This window comes from Balaenoptera physalus, assembly GCF_965194825.1.
Source record: "Balaenoptera physalus genome assembly, chromosome: 19".
NCBI lineage: Eukaryota > Metazoa > Chordata > Mammalia > Artiodactyla > Balaenopteridae > Balaenoptera > Balaenoptera physalus.
Window position 1 is genome coordinate 61,670,483 of NC_138900.1, and position 23,681 is coordinate 61,694,163.

Below are 23,681 nucleotides of genomic sequence, written 5' to 3' on the forward strand. Positions count from 1 at the left end.
AAAAAAGAGTTACATTTAAATGGTGGTTAATGGTTTCAAGAATTGATGAAAAGGAAACAAGCATTTATCACTTACAGGGCATGTCATACACTGTTTTTCTCCATTACATATTAAAGAACTCTCCAAGTAACAAAATGAATGTTTATATTTCATTTATTCAGCAATTAGGCATCTTAACATTCTCTTATAAGCGTTTACAGCACTTATTCAGAATTATCAAGCATCCTATTTGGGTCAATGGTTTTTCTTTCTCCTTCTCTGATTAAACTAAGAGTTTAAATAGTGCTAATTAAAACTACATGTTATTTTGAGCATCTTGGCCAAGGGTTCTCTGCTCAGGGCTCAGGTATTTGGAGCTTTCTTAGTAGGTCACAAAAGACCCCCGGAGATAGCAAAGCTTACCTCTGCCACTTTTGTTCTTTACTGTTTTCAGAGATTGAAGAATGTAGATACCAACCATGTTAATCAGGTCTATTTGGGTTGCAAATCATAGAAATCCATCCCAATATAGGTAAATCAAAGGCAGAAATGATTGGCTCCTATAACTGGAAGCTCAAAAGTTGGATCTAGCTTCAGGGCCTCAAACATCATCAGAGTTCTGTCTCCCCATCTCTCAGCTCCCCTTGTTACTGTTTGAGTGGTTCTCTTCCTAGGGCAACAAGATGGGATTCATTGGCAACCAAAGCCAACAACTTCCTTATCCTTGGATCCTTGAGAAAGACGATTTTTTCTGTTACATTTAGCAAAAGTCCCAGGGAAGACTGTGATTGGACAGTCATGGGTCATGTGATTATCTCTTAACCAAACACTGGAGATAATATATTCTGATTGACTGAAACTGGACTATCATCTGCCTTGAGATAGTATATTTGTTTCCTATGGCTACTGTAACAAATTACCACAAACTTGGTGACTTAAAACTGTACACATTTATTCTCTCACAGTTCTGGAGGTTGTAAATCTGAAATTAATTTCACTGGGCTAAAGTCAAGGTGTTGGCAGCTCTGGTTCCTTCTGGAGGGTCTAGAGGAGAATTTCTTTCCTTGTCTTTTGCAGTTTACAGAGCCATATCTTTGCATTCCTTGGCTCCTGGCACCTTCCTCCATCTTCAAAGTCAGTAACATAGGGCTTCTAATATCTCTTTGCTCCCATTGTTGTCACATGGCCTTCTCTCCTATAGTTTAGTCTTCCTTTGCCTCCCTCTTATAAAGATACTTATAATTACATTTAGGGTCCACCCAGAAAATCTAGGATAATCTCTCTGTCTCAAGATCCTTAACTCAAGCACACCTGCAAAGTCCCTTTTGCCATGGAAGGTAATATTCACAGGTTCCAGGGATTAGGACTTGGATATCTATCTGTAGGGGCCTTTATTCTGCCTACCACAGATGGGAATCAGTCCCACCCAACCACTGGACAGAGAAAGATTATTATAGAACATGTCAGATGTGGCTTTCTAAAGAGAAGGGATTCTTGGCATATAACCAAAGAACATACTACACCAACCAACAAAACCAACGTGTGCTTTGTGGAAGACTGCTAGTTGTGACCCAAAATATATCTTTCCCTTCTTCTGTAATAATAGGGTTTGTTAACACATGATCATCCAGAATAAAGACGATATTTACCAGCCTCCCCTGAAGCTAGATGTGTGCATGTGGCTAAGTTTTTGTCAATACAGTGTGAGTGGAAGTTATGTGTGCAATGTCTGCATCACAAGCTTAAAAAAGAAATTACTTGCCCTCTTTCTTCCCTTCTTGCGGACTGGAACTCAGCTTGGTCTGCAAAGAATATCTTTATTAAATGAGAGCATGTGTTGGGCACCTGCTGTGTTCTAAGCATCATGCCAAGCATGGGACAATGCAGTGAGAGGTAAGACAATCCTAGGAATGACAACCACAGCAGTTACGTTTATCATTCAGCTGCCCATTCCCCACTGCTGTGCAACAAGCCGGTTATAAAGGACGCTCATCCCCACAATGACTGGGGATTGTCCTCCAGGAGACATCTGCTCCAGACCTGCTTCTTTTGAATTCCTTTCAGGAAATGAAGAACAAACCCCATCAATATTTCCTTCTTGTATATGGGGAGTCCTCTTAGGAGGGGGTGATGTATCTCAGAGTAGGCTTTGCAAGGAATTCTGGCGATTGGATTGTGAGAGAAAACCACTATGTCCTAGTTTGAGCTTCCCCAGAAGCAGACCTTGAGGCAAGGATTCAAGTGCAAGTAGTTTATTTGGAAACTGATCCCAGGAAATACCAGTACGTATTTTTGGGGTGATGAAATGTGGTGATGGTTGCATAACTCTGTGAATACTAAAAACTACTGATCTGTATACTTTAAATGGGTGAATTGTATGATTTGTGGATTATAACTCAATAAAACTGTTACTTAAAAAAGATTACAACTACAATAATGCCAGTTTCATAATTTCAATGTTGTTTGAGTGGGAGAGGACAGGATGGCCTGTTACCCCAGATATGCCCATGAAAGTGTGTCATGGGTGGCAAAATCAATACATGTAAAAGTTTAGGAGCCACTGCCTTAGAAAAATAAACATAATTCTCTTGCTCCACCATCTCGATAGGATGGCTTTTCCACTGGGACGTCCCGGTCCCCTCCTTCTTTCTTAGGGCAAGGAGAAAAAAGTACAAAGCAGGAGGGAAAGTGAGGTTTGAATAATAAATGGTTTTCATTTAGCTGCATTGAAAACTGAGGGTCGACGTGTATTAATTTTCATGATCAAATTACTTCATTTTGTCTCTCCTCCAACCGTGAGGGTAATTTTATGCCAGGATTATTTTAGTCATTCTAATTATGCATGCATCAATATTTAGCGAGTGTTTACCTAACCCACAGCACACCCAAATGTTTTCCTCCCTCAGAGACCATGGCAGTACAATATAATGTAACTAGGTGGTGCACAGTACAGAGATGAAGTTCCTTTTATTTCTCCATCTTTGTTTGTAAGGAACATTCAGGTGGCGTTTCTTGAAAATCAACATATGCACTATTCAGATGCATCTATAAAACCAAAGGCGGTGTTGTGAATGCTATGAGTTCACTACATGATACTAAATGTAATTCTTGCACAGGTGTTTCATTAGGGATTCAGTTATGTAAGAAAAATTAAAATTTACCATTCGTTTAGATTTTCCTTTTTTGCAAAGAACCTTCCCTCTCTTGTTGTCATGCATTGGAATTACTCTGTCACAGACAATATTGCTTATCCTAAACTTTTCCTATAGAATCCCTTCTCCTTTAACTAACACTCCCTATTTATGTTCTTCTCTGTCTCCTCCCCCTCCCCCTCTTCCTCCTTCATCCTTTCCTCTCCATTTTCTTTCTTTGGTTCCTTTGTATTTTCTTCCCAGCTCCTAACTGTGTAAAACCTAAGAATGAACCTTGAGCCTTTTATTCTTTTGTGTCTACGTCCTTCACTTAAAGGAACAGTCCATTTCTCTTCGTCTCAACTCTGAACCCCAAGCTGACGATTCCCAAATACACACGAATTTTGCACTAGGATGTATTTATGGGGATGGTCCATTTATCTTCACCTGATGTCCAGAAGTGGATCGCTTATCTCCAGCAATAGCTGTCATTGGCCGTACCATTTTTTTCTTTTTTTTTTTGGCCACGCCATGCGGCACGCGGGATCTTAGTTCCCCAACCAGGGGTCGAACCCGTGCCCCCTGCAGTGGAAGCACGGAGTCTTAACCACTGGACCATCAGGGAAGTCCTGGGCCATACCATTTTGATACCTCCCTTGTTTTCCTTCATTCTCATATTAGTTTAATTTTGCCTTGCAAAGTCTCTTGGACTCATTCTGTCTTTCCATTCCTTCTGCTTCCACTGTGTTTTCCCGATGGCTTCCTAACCAGAGGAACACCCCAGGGTGTCAGCAAGTTAATCTTGGTGCTCTGCAAGGTTTGATCATCTCTTAGACAATCCATCCTGAAGCCAGACCACAGAGCTGCCTTCTTTCTCTATTCGTCCACTCCCAGGATCGAAAGACACCTGGCCCCTGCATCATTCCCCAAAGTCCTGTGGAACGAGATGAAGCTGAGAGAGAGCCTTAGGTAAGAGAGTAGGTGAAATGGGGCAACATAGGGGAGGGTGTTGGGGACCAAAGACACAACATGGACCACAGGGTGTTGAGAATGTGGAAGGAGAGAGAAAATACCAGGGGAAAGGCTTCCTGCCTATTAGTGGGATAGCCCTGTGGAATGGCTATTATTCTTCCATTCAGAAGAATCTTGTTTAACTAGGTGTTCTCAGAATTGGGTAAATCAAAACAGTGTTCATTTCAACACAAATGCAATCTTGTGAACACAATATTTTTGATAAAATACTTTAATCTTATCATGTGTCTTAAACATATTTTAAAGCAACTCTGTAATTGAAGATTTACCTCATTCAATTTATGGAAAATATTCATCATATAATTGGCAAAGCCATTCCACATTGTGAAATCAATTAGGCAGATCAAAGTATTTGAATTCTTTTTGAGTTATATGCCCCAAATTATATTTAATGATCATCTGTTAGAAAAAATGACTTCATATTTCAGTTTGAATAAACATAATATTCTCATGACAACTGTTTCATTTTTGGCAGATAGATAGATAGATAGACAGACTGTAGCCTCTGTTGTTGCCATGAGTTTGTTACTTAGGTTGAGGGGGAAGGCGGTGGGGGCAGGGTGCATTGAGCAGAAGACCTTGAAGAAGGAATCAGAGAAGCTGAGAGAATTAAGCAAGTAGACAAGAGTATTCCAGGCAGAGGGAAGAGCTGGAGTGAGACTCCAAGGCAGGGTCCTGCCTGTGTGTTTGAGGAGCGGCAAGGAGGACCTTGTGACTAGAATGGAATGAATAACAGGATAGAAGTCATAGATCAAGAGCAACAGGGGCCAGATTATCTAGCCTTGGAGCCATTTGAGGATTTTGGCTTTTACTCTGGGTGAGATGGGGAGACCTTGCCAGGTTTTTTGCAGATGAGTGATGTGATAGCACTAAGGTTATGAAAGGATTTCTCCAGTGCTGGGTTGAGAATGGACTGTGGGGAGACAAGGGTGGGATCAGAGGGACCCACTGGGAGGCTGTTGCTGTCATCCAGGCAGGAGGTGATGGTAGCCTGGACCAGGTTAGTAGCAGTGGAGTCGTCAGGTAGTGGATATATTCTGAAGGTAGAGCCAGCAAGGTTTCTTGATGGATTAGTTGGGGGTTGAGTCAAAGATCAGAGTCAAGGGGAGTTCAGTGCCTGTATGCTGTGCTACTAGAAGGATGACCTTGCCCTCACTAAGATGGGGAAGGACGCGGGTGAAGCAAGATTGGAACATGTAAATTGGGGCATTAGAGTGAGCTGTGAGCTGAGAAATCTGCAGGATAGAAGGAGAAGTTAAAGTCCATGGGATAATAAGGGAAGGAGGCAGAGGAGGGGGTTAAAAAGAGAGTGAGAGAAGCACAAAGAAGCATCTATGAGGTCGGTGACACTCCACAGTGGTGATGGTGGGAGGACACGTAGGCCCTCGTTAAAGCTCCCGGTACTATTACATGCACTTCGGTGATTGTGTTAGTTTCCTAGGATTGCCATAACAAATTACCACAAGTTTGGTGGCTTAACCAACGGAAATTTGTTCTCTGACAGTTCAGAAGACTAGAAGTCCAAAGTCAAGGTGTCGGCAGGGCCGTCCTCCTTCTGAAGGCTCTAAGATACTTCCTTGTCCCTCCCAGCTTCTGGTGGCTCCAGGTGTTCCTTGGCTGTGGCACCATAATTCCAACTTCTCCCTCCATCTTCATGGGGTCTTCACGCCGTCTCCTTCTGTTCATGGGAATTAGGGTCCATCCTAATCCAAGATGATCTTATCTAGAGAACCTTATGTTAATTACATCTGCAAAGATCCCTTCTCCCCCAGATAGTGTCACCTTCACAGGTTCATGGATTTAGGACCTGAACATATCCTAGTGGGGCCACCGTTTATGCAACTACAGTAATGCTTCTCCGTCCCCTCCATCCCTCCCACCTGAACTTCCAAGCCTCCAAAAGTAGGAGGAACTTCAATAAAGTTGACTTTACTGCTTTAAGTTTTGTTTTACAAATGAAAAAGAGAGGTTGGGTTTCACACTGAGCTCAGAATGGTAGAGAGAAGCAGTGACTTACCAGAAGCAGACGAAACTGTGAGAAGGTAGGTCCCTAGGATCTTGAAGAAATCTTGGTAAGGCTTTGACATCCCCAGGCTGTGGGATTGGGAATTTGAGCCAGTCTTACCTGGATCCCAGAGTTTAGGAAGTTCCTACTGATATCTGGGTTATGAGGACATAAAATATGATCATATTATATATTCTACTTTGTAACCTGCTCTCCTTGCTCAAAAAATATTGCAAAAGTTTTCTCAAGTCATTAAATATTCTCCAACAACATGATTTTTAATGGCTGCATAGCAGTCCATCAAATGGAAGTACTGTAATTTATGTAACAAATCCTTTATGGTAAGCCATTTAGGATGTTTCTGCGTTTAACATATGAAAAATAACGCTGAAATGAACAACTTTCTCTATAAATCATTGTGTACATCTTTGATTATTTTCAAATGGTCTCATTTTAAATAACCATGAACAATTTTGTGATAGCAATTTCTGCTTATTGTTTTCTTATGAACTAAAACTTTTCCTTCAGGAAAAAGAAAAAAATGGAAAAGAAGTTCCTGGAACATCTGGCTTATGGTATAATTTACTTTTGGTATTCAGCTGTGCTCCCAAATTTTGAAATGCCTTCTTTCTAATAGATTCACCCTAGATTTAATCTCCCTTCTGGAGATACAGATGCCAGCATGTTTCCTTCTGTGAACCTTCAGCCTGGGAGCCATGGCCGCAGGAGAGAAGCCACATCAAACTGTGCATTGGTTGCCTGCAGCTCCTATTTCTCAATTTGTAAATCCAAAGAAGGGACAGAAACTGATAGAATTATACTGCTGGAGTTTTTGTTGAGGCTGAAAAGATTCCTGTGATAATGGCGTCATGGAAAACACTGATATGCCAGGCCGTTTACATAGATTATCTTTATAACCAATATGAGGTACAAGTTATTATCCCACCATTGCTGAACAGCCTGCAGTTCAGAGAAGAGAGGGCAGTTCATACAGTCAAGTAAGTAGCAGAGTTGGATTTCTACCCAAGATTTATCTTACTCAGATCCACCATGTTGTATGTTAGTGGGACTCCCACGTTTTTGAATTCTGAACACTGGTAAGATTTCAGATCAAAATCTGGGAGACATGCAGTTTCGCCAACTTTTAATTTTGCCAAGTAAGGGCATCAAAACAGAAACAACAACCAAACTGTGATATCCTATCACCACCATTTCATACACGAAAAAAGAGTTTAATGCCAAAAAGAGAGGAAGGCAATACTCTCCAAAGATAATCCTTTAAATTAAATGAATTCAATCATATGCAAACTCAATACATTGTCCTTACTGAGGACCATCATCTCGCCAAGGATCAGTGAAAAGTGAGTGCGATCTCTAGACCCCATTCAAGAACTGCTTTCGGAGGTCCTGTTGTCACCACTGCCTCGATGGAATGGTTTCTCTGCCTTGGCTGACCAACATGGAAGGGGATGCATGGCCTCGCTTCTGCTGCAGGAAGGAGCTGGCAAAACATTCAGCTGAGTGAGAGTGGGGCATTCATGTCATCATCATTCCCCCCTTTCAGGGTAGAATTCTCACACTCCAGTCCTTTCCAAGAGTGAGGAAAGGAAGTGGAGACCGGGGTGTAGACTAATTTCAAGACATTTAAGAGGGAGAATAAGAAGAGAGAGAGAAATATTTGGATACGTGGGCAGAAATATTTGGGGGTTGAGTCCTTAATGTATTCATAAGAAGTAGAGCTATGTAGATGGAGAACCCCTGTCAGTCTCCAAGTGGATAAATCAAAACAGAACTCATGGATCTTTAAAGCTGGCCCTTTACTATATGGTGGTTCTGATATACAATGTACGGGAGGGAAGGACGATGGATCATAAGCACGGATTTCCACTCCTTTGCTCACACAGGGTCCCTCAAGGACTACGAGGGGTCTTGGCACTGAACGGACACTAGGTAAGTAATTGATGAACCATGAAATAAACAAAAACCAGTTATTACGTCAATCTCTTATTGTTTAATTTTAGTAGCTCACTCCACCCCATCCACCCTCATTGCTTCATTATTGGATTTATGGTCATAAGTGGCTCATAAAGGCAAAGTTGGCTTGTGGATGGTCTCCACGGTTGAAAATGTCAGCAAAAAGGTCACAAAAATGAAGGTCAGGATGGTCTCCTGACTCAGGAGTAAGGTTGGCATTCCTGAAGTCAGCCATTATTGAATGAGCACCTTGAACCTGACATTGTACTAACCACTTAACTGGCCGTGAGCTCACATGATCCTCCTGAGAACACAGTGAGGGAAATACTATTAATATTATCTCCAGTTTACAGACTGCAGAGACCATGGAGATGCTTAGTGGCTGGGCTAGAGAGCTGTAATGGAACAAGGATGGAAGCCACATCAGCCTTGCACACTCACAGCCTAGGCACACATACATACACTCACACACAGACACACCCCCACCCGCACACATACACATATACACTCCCACAAATACCCACACACCCACACGAATGTGAACATACACATAATCACACACCTACACGTATATACACGTGCATGCACACACATACCCACAGACACCCACACACATACACAGAGTCATATATATTCACAACTACACACATATAGCCATACACACACACACACACACACACACAGAGCAAGAGCCTGGTTATATACCAAATTCTGATGCTCATTGTCTGTATGACTCTAGTCGAATGTTATCCCCTCTCCGTTCCTCAGGTTCCTCACTGCAAGTTTAGATTAAATCAGAGATCATCTGGTCATGTGTCCAGGAGCCCTTGGGTCCTGTGGCGGTGCCTTGGGGCTGCCTCAGGGGTGAGAGAAAAGCCCGGCAGGCTGCCTGTACCTCACCTCGGCTTCAACCAGGACAGCTAAACTTTCTTTTGTTTCACCCGTTGCTATTCCACTTAATTATTTCATTAGCACAAAAAGTACTGGAAGCAAGCAGAGTAGAGTCCCGGGGAGAGGGGAGAGGATCAGCCTGAGAAAATGCTCCAGGCCAGGCAGGGCCAAGGGGTTTCACTGAGCAGCGATGGTAAGCAATCGATGCTCGGGTAGTCCTTGTGCAGCCCCCTAGTGGCCATCTCCCACCCTGCAGCTTCCAGGGAAAGTCTGTCATACAGGAGAGCCTTGTCCTACTGATGCTGCAGGAGATTGTGTGAAAGGGTATTGAACAGAAGTGCAGCCTGTCTCAACTCACCCTTCTGCTGAGGACAAACACGGTGATCATTCTGCCGTGTGAAGAGAAGGCTCTGGGCTCAGAGTCCCACGCAGCCGCCTGAAGGGAATCACTGGGGTCCAAGGGAACTGAATTGCTGGTAGGAGCCAGACCCGGACCTGGACCTGCTGGGGGCAAGAAATGCTTTATGAGAAATGTAACTCCCCCGAAATCCTCAGGGATAATGTCGAGTTCTGTATGAGGCATTAGGACTCCAGTCTTATGAGAGAGAAGGAAGGTCCCAGAAAGCCAAAGACTTCGGAATATTCAGGTTTTATATCTATGTGTATCTAAAGCCAAAATTACCATCAGGTTGACAGAGGAATGTTTAAATCTTTTTTTTTAATCGAGATTACAAACCTACTTGGCAGGAGGAGGGCTACCTTGTAATCCGTGCTTAAACATACTTATTGAACTTAAAGGGTGTGTGTATGTGATCCTGTGTGTGCATTTGTACATGGCTTTTCCATTTTGGTGCTTGTTGTTTATTACCCCTTGCTGTGGTCAGTGCTAAGAGTCAAGAAGGGGATGGGCCCCCAAACAAGAGCAGAGATAAAAGTATTGGGATTTCACATGCTGCTTTCTATCCACAGAATCCATAACTTGTTCCCTACGTCTCTTGAGCATGAAATTCTGTCGTCTTAAGAACAAGAACTTTTCCATTCTTACACCTCACATTTTGGTTCCCAAGTGGCAATCCATTGCCTGCTGCCAGTTGGTGACAAAGTTTTTCTTTTCTGGGGTGATACCTGAAAAAGGAGGACAGCATAGAAAGTTTCTTATAAAGTTAAAATGAATCAGTGTGAGACCACATTTTATTCTGAAACTGTGTCCATCTTTTCAGTTTTAAAATATCTTTTCTTGTGCAGACTGTCGGTAGTTGATTTCTTAATGCATTTTCATTTGGCAAAGCTAAATACTGGTGACTCCATGTGTATCTGTCTCATTTTGAAAATAGTTTACTGGTCTATGAAGCGAAAAATTTGGGAACTACTGATCTAGGCAATTTTATTATTAAGTTGCAGTCCCAGGAAAATTATCAGCCAGAATCACAGCAAAGATTTTCTAAGAAAATTACACAGGAAGAGCTTTGCAGCCTACAAACTAAAAATATAAAATGTTACTACACTTAAAGATAGGATACCTTCCTCTATGAAGCTGAGATCCAGATTTGGATTTTACCTACAAACAACCTTGATGCAATGGGCATAGTTATGGATTAAAATTTTTTCTTCCAGTTTTATTGAGATATAATTGACATACAGCACTATATAAGTTTAAGGTACACAGCATAATGATTTGACTTACAGAAAGAGAAAGACAAATACCATATGATGTCACTTCTATGTGGAATCTAAAATATGACACAAATGAACCTATCCATGAAACAGAAGCAGACTCATGGACATAGAGAACAGACTTGTGGTGAGGGGGCTGGCGGAAGAATGGAGTGGGAGGTTGGAGTGAGCAGATGTGAGCTTTTATATACAGAATGGATGAACAACAGGGTCCTACTGTACAGCACAGAGAACTATATTCAATATCCTATGATAAACCATAATGGAAAAGAATATAAAAAAAGAGTATACATATATATATAACTGAATCCCTTTGCTGTACAGCAGAATTTAACACATTGTAAATCAACTGTACTTCAATAAAAAATAATGATTTGACTTACATACCTCAGGAAATGATTATCACAATAAGTTTAGTGAACATCCATCATCTTGTATAGATCAAAACTAAAGAAATAGAAAAGAATTTTTTGTGTGTGATGAGAACTCTTAGGACGTAGTCTCTTAACAATCTTCACATATAACATACACAACAGTGTTAATTATATTTATTATGTTGTACTAGTACTATTTATCTTGTAACTGGAAGTTTTTACATTTTGACTGCCTTCATCTAATTTGCCCTCCCCTCCACAACCCACCTCTGGTAACCACAAATCTGATCTCTTTTTCTATGAGTTTCTTTTTTGTTTTTGAAGTATAATTGACCCATAACACTACGTTCGTTCCTGTTACACATAGTGATTTGGTCTTTCCATGCATTTCAAAATGATCACCACAGTAAGTCTATTTACAGTATGTCACCACCCAAAGATATTACATAGTTATTGACTATATTCCTCACACTTATTTCATACCCATAACTCATTTATTTTGCAACTGAAAGTTTGTACCTCTTAATCTCCTTCACCTATTTCTTTCCTCCCCTCACTTCCCTCCCATCTGGCAACCCCCTGTTTGTTCTCTATATCTATGACTCTGCTTCTGTTTTGTTATGTTTATTCATTTGTTCTGTTTTGTTTTACATTCCACATATAAGTGAAATCATACAGTATTTGTCTTTCTCTGTCTGACATTTCACTGAGCATAATACCCTCCAGGTCCACCCATGTTGTTGCAAATGGCAAGATTTCATTCTTTTTTATGGCTGAGTAATATTCCATTGTGTGTGTGTGTGTGTGTGTGTGTGTGTGTGTGTGTGTGTGTTTATATATACCACATCTTCTTTATCCATTCATCTATTGATGGGCACTTGGGTTGCTTCCATATCTTGGCAATTGTAGATAATTCTGCAATGAACATTGCTGTGCATATATATTTACAATTGTTATATCTTCTTAATGGATTGATCCCTTAATCATTATGTGATGTCCTTCTTTGTCTCTTGTTGCAAACTTTGTTTTAAAGTTATTTTGTCTGATATAAGTATTGCTTCCCCAGCTTTTTTTTCACTTCCATTTACATGGAATGTCTTTTTCCATTCCCTCACTTTCAGTTTGTGTGTGTCTTTAGATCCGAAGCGAGTCTCTTATAGACATCATATATATGGGTCTTGCTTTTGTATCCATTCAGCCACTCTATGTCTTTTGATTGGAGCATTTAGTCTATTTACATTTAAAGTAATTATTGATAGGTATGTACTTATTGCCAGTTTGTTGTTTTGGGGTTTTTGTAGTTCTGTTTTGTTCCTTTCTTCTTCTTTTGTTCTCTTCCCTTGTTATTTGATGACTATTTGGAATCCTTTCTGTTTTCTGTGTGTGTGTGTATTATAGATTTTTGGTTTATGGTTACTGTGAGGTATGAATGTGTATTTGTGTGTATATATATATATATATATATATATATATATATATATACACACATATACACATATATGTGTGTGTATATATATATATATTTTTTAAGTTGCTGATCTCTTGAGTTCAAATGCAGTTTAACAACCTCGCATTTTTACCACCCCCCATGTTTACTGTTTCTGATATAATATTTTACATCTTTTTGTTTTGTGTATTGATTAATTACTCTGAGAAATGATTTTGAGTTCTGAAAGCCCTACACTCCCAGCTTCTTGTCTTTTTTAAAAAGAGAAAGAAAATGTCTTCTGAAAATCATGGACCAGAGGGAGGAATTAGATTCTCATCATGGGTCTTATAGAAAGAATGGTTTGGGTAATCTTAGAAGAGGACTCCACAGTTATCAGGAATTAACTTGGCTGACCAGTAAATAAATATGTCAGGTTAGAGTTACTCTGCTGATTGGTAGAATGAATAAACATACTGACTTTGGATTTCAGCAAGGGATTTGACAAGGTCACCTTTGATATCACTGTTGGCAAGATAAATAAATGTCAGATGATTAAAATCAACTTGAAAAACTGTTTTCCAGTGGTACATCTCTCATAGCTATATTGAATTAGCTATTTACTGGTCTGTCTCCCTGACTAGAATTTAAACTCTATGAGAGCATGAACCAAGTCATTTTTTTTCACTGTTGTATTCTCAGTACCTAGAACAGCACCTGGCACATAGTAGCAGCTCTATAAACATGTGATGAATGAATTAATGTTTTATTAAATGTCTTGCTTCAACACTTAGATAAAGCTATGGAAAATACAAATAGATTTTCCCATGACATGTTGCTAGCAGGCTAGAACAGTGGACCCAATACTAACTACATAAAATTTAATAGGATTTCCACTTTTATATAAATAATATATCTTACAAGGACAGGGAGAGCTGAGCATTATCAGAAGGTATAAAAAAGACACAGGAACTTCACTTCTGGTAATAGCAGACAAGATAATTAGGATGAACCCTTTTGCTGAGAGCTTATCTAACAGAGCCAGATAAAATAGAAAACATATCTCCTCAGACGCGTCAAAATGCTGAAAGAAAACAACTGCCAACTAGAAATTCTATACCCAGTGAAAATATTCTTCAAAACTGGTGAAGTGAAGACATTCTTAGAAAAATAAAAACTGAGAGATTTCCTCACCAGCACCCATACTAAAGGAAATACCAAAGAAAAATGACCTCAGGAGTAAGTGTGGGGATGTGGGAAGGAATGAGAAGCCACAAAGGGTAACAACTCTGTGGGAAAATTAACTGAACACTGTATAAAACAAATATAGTAATGTCATATGGGATTTGACATATCTAGATAATACAAATTTATGACAACAACAGCATTTAAGTCAGGAAGGGTGGAATGGTGTTAAGGTGTTCAAAGGTCCTGTGTTATGCAGATAGAGAGCCAAAATACCAAGTCATGTTAAACTTTGATAAGCCTCATAAGTAGCTATTAAAAGAATCATAAAAAGTATGTAACTGTCAATGTAATGAGGGGAGAGGGTGGAAGATGGACTAACAAACAATAATTAATTCAAAAGAAGTCAAAAAGGAGAAGGAAAGTAATATAGAATAGAAAGGACTAATAGAAGGTAAACAGTAAAATGATGGGTTTAAACTAAATATATCAACCCTCACATTTAAGGTAAATGAATTAAATTGTTTGATTAAGAGACAAAGATTATTATACTGGATTAATTTTTAAAAGTACCCTAATATGTGGTGCTTTGACAAGACATATCTGAAATGTAAGAATATAGCAAAATTGACACTAAAGGGATGGGGACTTCCCTGGTGGTCCAGTGGGTAAGACTCTACGCTCCCAATGCAGGGGGCCCGGTTTCGATCCCTGGTCGGGGAACTAGATCCCACATGCATGCCGCAGCTAAGAGTCCGCATGACGCAAATGAAGAACCCGAGTGCCGCAACTAAGACCAAGTGCAGCCAAAATAAATAAATAAAGCACAAAAGTTTTAAAACAAAAAGAAACTAAAGGAATGCAAAACATCTAGTTGACATGCATGGAACAGTGGAACCAACAATAGACTATACATTCTTTTTAAGTACAGGTGAACATTTACAGAAATCAGCTGTATAATGGACCATGGAGCAAGACTCAAGATATTTCAAAGGACTACAATCACATATGTTTTTTGATCAGAGTAAAATTAATCTAGAAAATGCAATAAAATTATCACTAAAATTACCCATATGTTTGGAAATTACAAAATACACTTCTAAATAACCCATGGAACAAAGAACAAATCCCAACAGAAATTATAAAATATTTTTCAGTGAATGATAATGAAAATAGTACATACTGAACATGGGGAATGCAGCTCAGACATACTTAGAAAATATTGTATGGCTTTAAAATGAATATAGTTTAAAAAGAAAAAGGCTTAAAAACCATCCATCTAAAGAAGTTAGAAAAAAAGAGAAGAAACTTCATAAGGCACTTCACCAAGAAGATACCACATGGCCAATAAACATATGAAAAGTTGCTCAAAATTATTAGTCATCAGAGAAATGAAACTTAAGTCTCAATTAAATCCTACTACAAACCTGTCAGAACAGCTGAAATTAAGAAGCTTGATCATACCAAACTTGGGAAAGAAGGTAAAGCAATTGAAACTCTCATACTCTGCTTTGAATTGGTGCAATCATTTTGCAGTTAACTGGCACTAAAGTTGAATTTATGTATATCCTATGGCTCCCACAATTCCACTCCATGAATATATTCAACAGCAGTGGATACTCATGTGCCTCAAGAGACATTTCTAGCAGCTTTATTTATGACAGCCAGTAAAGTGAAAAACAATCCCCCATTAATATTAATGGAGAAGTAAATAGTGGTATACTTATGCAGTGCAACGCTCTACAGCAATGGTTGGCAAAATGTTTATATAAAGAACAAGATAATGTTCATTGCAGCTCTATTTACAATAGCCAGGACATGGAAGCAACCTAAGTGTCCATCAACAGATGAATGGATAAAGAAGATGTGGCACATATATACAATGGAATATTACTCAGCCATAAAAAAACCGAAATTGAGTTATTTGTAGTGAGGTGGAGGGATCTAGAGACTGTCATACAGAGTGAGGTAAGTCAGAAAGAGAAAAACAAATACCGTATGCTAACACATATATATGGAATCTAAAAAAAAAAAAAAAAAAAGGTTCTAAAGACCTTGGGGCAGGACAGGAATAAAGATGCAGACGTAAAGAATGGACTTGAGGACACGGGGAGGGGGAAGGATAAGCTGGGAGGAAGTGAGAGAGTGGCATGGACATATATATACTACCAAATGGAAAATAGATAGCTAGTGGGAAGCAGCTGCATAGCACAGGGAGATCAGCTCGGTGCTTTGTGTCCACTTAGAGGGGTGGGATAGGGAGGGTGGGAGGGAGACGCAAGAGGGAGGAGATATGGGGATGTATGTTTATGTATAGCTGATTCACTTTGTTATACAGCAGAAACTAACACACCATTGTAAAGCAATTATACTCCAATAAAGATGTTAAGAAAAAAAGAACAAGATAGTAAATATCTTAGGCTTTCCAGGTCTTATGAGCTCTTTCTCAACTACTAAACTTTGCCATTGTAGCAGGAAAGCAGCCACAGAAAAAGTAAATGAATGAGCATGGCTGTGTTCCAATAAAACTTCATTTACACAGGCCAGATTTATCCTTTAGGCTATAGTTTGCCAACCCCCGCTTTCTGCAGTGAAAATTAAGCACCCACACAGTATGAATGAACCCACATAGTGTTGAATGATAAAGCTGAATATTAATTACTATATAATTCCATTTATATAAAGTTAAAAAAAAGGCAAAACTAAATTATAGTGTTAAAAGTTAGGATAGTGCTTACTTTTGAGAAACACAGAAAGAACAGTGATTGGGAGGGGGCATGAGAAGGGTTTCTAGGAGTTTCTGACAATGTTCTTTTTTTAAAAAATAAATTTATTTATTTATTTATTTATTTTTTGACTGCATTGAGTCTTCGTTGCTGCACTGGGTCTTTGTTGCTGCACGTGGGCTTCCTCTAGTTGCGGCAAGCGGGGGCTACTCTTTGTTGTGGTGCATGGGCTTCTCATTGCAGTGGCTTCTCTTGTTGCAGAGCACGGGCTCTAGGTGTGCAGGTTTCAGTAGTTGTGGCACGCGGGCTCAGTAGTTGTGGCTCATACGTTCTAGAGCGCAGGCTCAATAGTTGTGGTGCATGGGCTTAGTTGCTCCGCGGCATGTGGGATCTTCCCGGACCAGGGCTCGAACGCATGTCCCCTGCATGGCAGGCGGATTCTTAACCACTGTGCCACCACGGAAGTCCCATGAAAACGTTCTTCTTGACCAAGAAGGTGTTATAATTTATTTTCATTTGTTGGAATATATATATATATTATATAATGTGTAAAATTATATATTATCTCAAATACATAAAACTACATATTATATAATACTTGTTATATTTATATATAATATATAATAGATCACTATGTATGCATATATATGTACCATACATGTATATGTATATATAAATAAAATTCTGTACTATCTTCATAATTTCCTGTAAATTTATTCTAAGATAAAAAGCTTACTTAGATATATTTATATCTATTGCTACATTTATGATTTATTATAATATAAATAAATAACATTTATTATAATATATTATATATAATATGTACCATTATATTTATTATAAAATTATTAATAGTTTTATATTTATATATTACTATATATTTAAGTAAACTTTTAATTTTAGAATAGTTTTAGATTTATAGAAACATTGTGAAGATAGTATGGAGTTCTGTATACTCACACCCACTTTCCCCTACTGTCAACATCTTCCATTACTGTGGGGCGTCTGTCCCAACTAATGAGCCAGTAGTGATACATTATTATTAACTAAAGCCCATACTTTTTACCTGATGTCCTTGCTGTGTTTCTGTTCCAGGATCCCATCCGAGATGCCACATTACATTTACTCATCATGTGTCCTTAGGCTCCTCTAGACTGTGACCATTTCTCAGAAGTTCCTTGTTTTTGATGACCTTGACAGCTTTGAAGAGTGCTGGTTGGGTGTTTTGTAGAATGTCCTGCAATGATAATGGTGCCATTTTCATCGCATGACTTATCACTGGTCATGTTGACCTTGATCACCTGGCTGAGATGGAGTTTGTCAGGTTTCTCCATGTCAGGTTCCTCTCTTTCTCAGTTTCCATGCTGTGCGCTTTGGAAGGAAGTCACTATGTGCAGCCCACACTCAAGTGTGAGGTCTGTTTCACCTCCTTGAGTGGGTATATCTACATAAATTATTTGGAAATTTTCTGCATGGGAGATTTGTCTTTTCTCCATTTATTTACTTTTTCAATCATTTATCTATATCAGTATGGACTCATGGATATTTACTTACGTTTACATTTTGGATAGTTTCTCCACATTATATTTTACAACAAAGTAATTTTAATGACAAGAAATCTACAAAAATTGGAATTTAACTTGATAGCAAACACAATGGAAGTAAATCATAGGGCACTACTGTCAAAAGAGCAAATGAGTCTTTGGACATATAAGTAAAGATATAACTTCAGGGATAGGGGAGATGATAATCTTGCTCTATTCTGTGCTGTTTGCACTGTACTGAAAGTATTGTGACCTCTTCTGGGCTTAACCTTTCGGAGGAGAAGTAAGTACTTGGATTCCATTCTAAGAAAGGCCACGCTGCTAAGGATCCTTGAAACCCTATACAATAAATTGAGATCTGACCTATTTGGAATTAATGATTTAGACATCTTCACCATAATTCACTGACAGAAAAAAGACTCGATCCAACACCACCATCTGGTTGTATTTTCCGCCTCCCAATGTGAAATAGAGAATAGATATTATATATTTGCACAATTACACCTCAACACTTAAAATGTTAGTTATCATCCAAATGCTTGAAAATCATAACAAAACTTGTGCTACCAGCAAGACCACCTTGATGTCCGTGAGATGATCTGTTATGACTTGTACCACCACATCTATATCTTGACATTTGGGTCATGGTGACATCAACACATGGTCATTCTCTGCTTGGTGAATCATGTTGTCACCATGCTACATTCATCGTAACAACATATTCTCCAATTATTGCAACAACATGATTTTTTAAATGTTTGAACTCTTAAAAATATGGCTGCTTCAGGCACTAAGCACCAGATAAAACATATTCTACCATATATAAGGGGCAATTGAGAGAACTGAGGACCATCCACCTGGAGAAGGTAAGACACGATAGTAGTCTCCAAATATCTGAACATATTCTACTATATATAAGGGGCAATTGAGAGAACTGAGGACCATCCACCTGGAGAAGGTAAGACACAATAGTAGTCTCCAAATATCTGAATAAAACAGGGACTAAATTGGCCTGTGTGACTCCAAGTGGAAAAGGAAGGACAAGTGACATGATCAAGCTCAGTCTAGAGGAGATTTTTTTTTTTAACATCTTTATTGGAGTATAATTGCTTTACAATGGTGTGTTAGTTTCTGCTTTATAACAAAGTGAATCAGCTATACATAAACATATATCCCCATATCTCCTCCCTCTTGCATCTCCCTCCCACCCTCCCTATCCCACCCCTCTAGGTGGTCACAAAGCACTGAGCTGATCGCCCTGTGCTATGCGGCTGCTTCCCACTAGCTATCTATTTTACATTTGGTAGTATATATAAGTCTATGTCACTCTTTCACTTCGTCCCAGCTTACCCTTCCCCCTCCCCGTGTCCTCAAGTCCATTCTTTACGTCTGCATCTTTATTCCTGTCCTGCCCCTAGATTCCTCAGAACCTTTTTTTTTTTTTAAGATTCCATATATATGTGTTAGCATACGGTATTTATTTTTCTCTTTCTGACTTACTTCACTCCGTATGACAGTCTCTAGGTCCCTCCACCTCACTACAAATAACTCAATTTCGTTTCTTTTGGTGGCTGAGTAATATTCCACTGGATATATGTGCCACATCTTCTTTATCCATTCATCCGTCGATGGACCCTTAGGTTGCTTCCATGTCCTGGCTATTGTAAACAGAGCTGCAATGAACATTGTGGTACATGACTCCTTTTGAATTATGGTTTTCTCAGGGTATATGTCCAGTAGTGGGATTGCTGGGGCATATGATAGTTCTATTTTTAGTTTTTTAAGGAACCTCCATACTGTTCTCCATAGTGGCTATATCAATTTACATTCCCACCAACAGTGCAAGAGGGTTCCCTTTTCTCCACACCCTCTCCAGCATTTATTGTTTGCAGATTTTTTGATGATGGTCATTCTGACTGGTGTAAGATAATACCTCATTGTAGTTTTGATTTGCATTTCTCTAATGATTAGTGATGTTGAGCATCCTTTCATGTGTTTGTTGGCAATCTGTATATCCTCTTTGGAGAAATGTCTATTTAGGTCTTCTACCCATTTTTGGATTGGGTTGTTTGTTTTTTTGATATTGAGCTGCATGAGCTGCTTGTAAATTTTGGACATTAATCCTTTGCCAGTTGCTTCATTTGCAAATATTTTCTCTCATTCTGAGGGTTGGCTTTTGGTCTTGTTTACGGTTTCCTTTGCTGTGCAAAAGCTTTTAAGTTTCATTAGGTCCCATTTGCTTACTTTTGTTTTTATTTCCATTTCTCTAGGAGGCAGGTCAAAAAGGATCTTGCTGTGATTTATTTCATACAGTGTTCTGCCTATGTTCTCCTCTAAGAGTTTTATAGTGTCTGGCCTTACATTTAGGTCTTTAATCCATTTTGAGTTTATTTTTGTGTATGGTGTTAGGGAGTGTTCTAATTTCATTCTTTTATATGTAGCTGTCCAGTTTTCCCAGCACCACTTACTGAAGAGGTTGTCTTTTCTCCATTGTATATTCTTGCCTCCTTTATCAAAAATAAGGTGACCATATGTGCGTGGGTTTATCTCTGGACTTTCTATCCTATTCCATTGATCTATATTTCTGGTTTTGTACCAGTACCATACTGTCTTGATTACTGTAGTTTTGTAGTATAGTCTGAAGTCAGGGAGCCTGATTCCTCCAGCTCCGTTTTTCTTTCTCAAGATTGCTTTGGCTATTCGGGGTCTTTTGTATTTCCACACAAATTTTGAAATTTTTTGTTCTAGTTCTGTGAAAAATGCCACTGGTAGTTTGATAGGGATTGCACTGAATCTGTAGATTGCTTTGGGTAGTACAGTCATTTTCACAATGTTGATTCTTCCAATCCAAGAACATGGTATATCTCTCCATCTGTTTGTATCATCTTTAATTTCTTTCATCAGTGTCTTATAGTTTTCTGCATACAGGTCTTTTGTCTCCTTAGGTAGGTTTATTCCTAGGTATTTTATTCTTTTTGTTGCAGTGGTAAATGGGAGTGTTTCTTTAATTTCTCTTTCAGATTTTTCATCATTAGTGTATAGGAATGCAAGAGATTTCTGTGCATTAATTTTGTATCCTGCAACTTTACCAGATTCATTGATTAGCCCTAGTAGTTTTCTGGTGGCATCTTTAGGATTCTCTATGTATAGTATCATGTCATCTGCAAACAGTGACAACTTTACTTCTTCTCTTCCAATTTGGATTCCTTTTATTTCTTTTTCTTCTCTGATTGCTGTGGTTAAAACTTCCAAAACTATGTTGAATAATAGTGGTGAGAGTGGACAACCTTGTCTTGTTTCTGATCTTAGAGGAAATGGTTTCAGTTTTTCACCATTGAGAATGATGTTGGCTGTGGGTTTGTCATATATGGCCTTTATTATGTTGAGGTAAGATCCCTCTCTGCCTATTTTCTGGAGAGTTTTTATTATAAATGGTTGTTGAATTTTGTCAAAAGCTTTTTCTGCATCTATTGAGATGATCATATGGTTTTTCTCCTTCAATTTGTTAATATGGTGTATCCCATTGATTGATTTGTGTATATTGAAGAATCCTTGCATTCCTGGGATAAACCCCACTTGATCATGGTGGATGATCCTTTTAATGTGCTGTTGAATTCTGTTTGCTAGTATTTTGTTGAGGATGTTTGCATCTATGTTCATCAGTGATATTGGCCTGTAGTTTTCTTTCTTTGTGACATCTTTGTCTGGTTTTGGTATCAGGGTGATGGTGGTCTCATAGAATGAGTTTGGGAGTGTTCCTCCCTCTGCTATATTTTGGAAGAGTTTGAGAAGGATAGGTGTTAGCTCTTCTCTAAATGTTTGATAGAATTTGCCTGTGAAGCCATCTGGTCCTGGGCTTTTGTTTGTTGGAAGATTTTTAATTACAGTCTCAATGTCAGTGCTTGTGATTGGTCTGTTTATATTTTCTATTTCTTCCTGGTTCAGTCTCAGAAGGTTGTGCTTTTCTAAGAATTTGTCCATTTCTTCCAGGTTGTCCATTTTATTAGCATATAGTTACTTGTAGTAATCTCTCATGATCCTTTGTATTTCTGCAGTGTCAGTTTTTACTTCTCAAGAGGAGATCTTTCTAATACTCCAAGCTGTCCTGAACTGGAAAGTCACCTTCAAAGGCTTTGCAGTGCCTGTTATGAGAGGCGTACTGGCAGTAGACAAGATGACCACTTGGTGGGGATGTAACAGAGAGAATCCCTGTTTTAGATGGGACGTTACTTCTTCAAATTCCCGTTTCAACTCAAGAGCCATAGACTCTAAGAAAGCATACATTCCAGGATTCTCAGCATTCCCCCCACTTCCCGGGGTTGAGAAATCCTCCCTTTTGGGTAAGATATGTTGTCTTCAGAAGGCGCCTTCAAAAAGGCACCTCTACTGGCAGAAGGAAGCAACACATTGACTCATTGGCATCATTAATAAGAATGAGTTGATCCAATTGGCTCCTTCCCCCTGTAAAGTTAAGTGCAAGTTTGCCAGAAATGGAACATTGGCCAAGCAAGGAAGATCTCAAGGAAAGCTCTAAGACAGAATGATGTGGATGAAAAGGAGATCCAATTCAACTCAATCAGATGGAAGTAAGTCAGAAAAAGAAAGACAAATACCATATGAAATCACTTATATGTGGAATCTAAAATATGACACAAATGAACATGTCTGTGAAACTGACTTACGGACATAGAGAACAAACTTGTGGTTGACAAGGGGGAGAGGATTAGGGGAGGGATGGAGTGGGAAGCTAGGGTTAGCAGATGTAAGCTATTATATATAGAATGGATAAACAATAGGTCCTACTGTAGAGCACAGAGTACTGTATTCAATAACCTATGATAAACCATAATGGAAAATAATATTTAAAAAAGAATGTATCTATATGTATGTATAACTAAATCACTTTGCTGAACAGCAGAAATTAACACAACATTGTAAATCAACTATATTCAATTAAAAGATAAAAATAAAAAAATAAAAAATAAAGCTCATGTTCTTAATATAGCATACCACCTTCCCCATCAGAGGGCGAGAAGCATCCTTACCTAGACTTCTACATCACGGCAGCGTTTGCCTTCTCCTTGGGAGCCCCAGGACTGAGCAGCTGGAAAGCCACGTAGGCTGCCACCAGGAGATTTGCTCCATCCTTTGTGGGTGTGCACCATCAGGAAACCCACATGGGTGTTTGGCCCCAGCCCCAGCATGGGAGCCACTGACAAAGTGCTGAGGCCCCCAGCAGAGAGCCATAACTATCCCGCATCCAGCTAAGTCATGGGTGTGGGTCTGGACCCACTACTCTTACTTAAGTAACTTATCCTCTTCCAGCCTCAGTTTTCCTCTCTGTAAAATGTGCATAATAACATCCACCTTGAAATATTTCATGGTTCAAATGAGGCTAAAGTGAAGAAAGGCTAGTACATAATGTACTAACTGTCTTTTGCTTTTTTCCTAAGGCAGGCCGTAGAGTGGTTAGAGCATAAAGCTCTGAAACAAGGCTGCTTGTTTCCACTTCTGTGTGATCTTGGGCAAGTCTCTTAACCTCTCTGTGCCTCAGGGTGCTCAACCCTAAAATTACTACAGTGATAGAACTTACTTCATAGAGACATAGTGTTCAAAGAGACTGCACATATTGACTGTTGAGTGCCAGTGCCTGGAGCAGAGCTTGGCAGAGAATAGGGTCTCAGCTGAACATGGCCCCTGGCGCAAATAAGTACCAATAGGTATTGACCATTATTTATAT

At 39.1% G+C, this 23,681-nt stretch overlaps 1 protein-coding gene across 8 annotated transcripts in view; it reads right to left on the reverse strand.

Annotated features, from left to right (window-relative positions):
* The window catches only part of SDR42E1 (short chain dehydrogenase/reductase family 42E, member 1), a 58,299-nt gene that overhangs the window by 19,136 nt on the left and 15,482 nt on the right, over nucleotides 1–23,681 (reverse strand). The window contains exons 2-4 of one of the 8 annotated variants that reach the window (XM_082439145.1): nucleotides 17,464–17,634; nucleotides 10,058–10,137; nucleotides 9,371–9,513 (exon numbers count right to left, since the gene is read on the reverse strand). The exons of 2 other annotated variants lie outside the window; for them this stretch is intronic. The gene's annotated coding sequence lies outside the window, so the exon portion shown is untranslated. Of the gene's footprint in view, nucleotides 1–9,370; nucleotides 9,517–10,057; nucleotides 10,138–17,463; nucleotides 17,635–23,681 lie in introns of all 8 variants that reach the window. 5 more of the 8 variants (XM_082439147.1, XM_082439148.1, XM_082439146.1 and 2 more) reach the window with 5 other exon arrangements.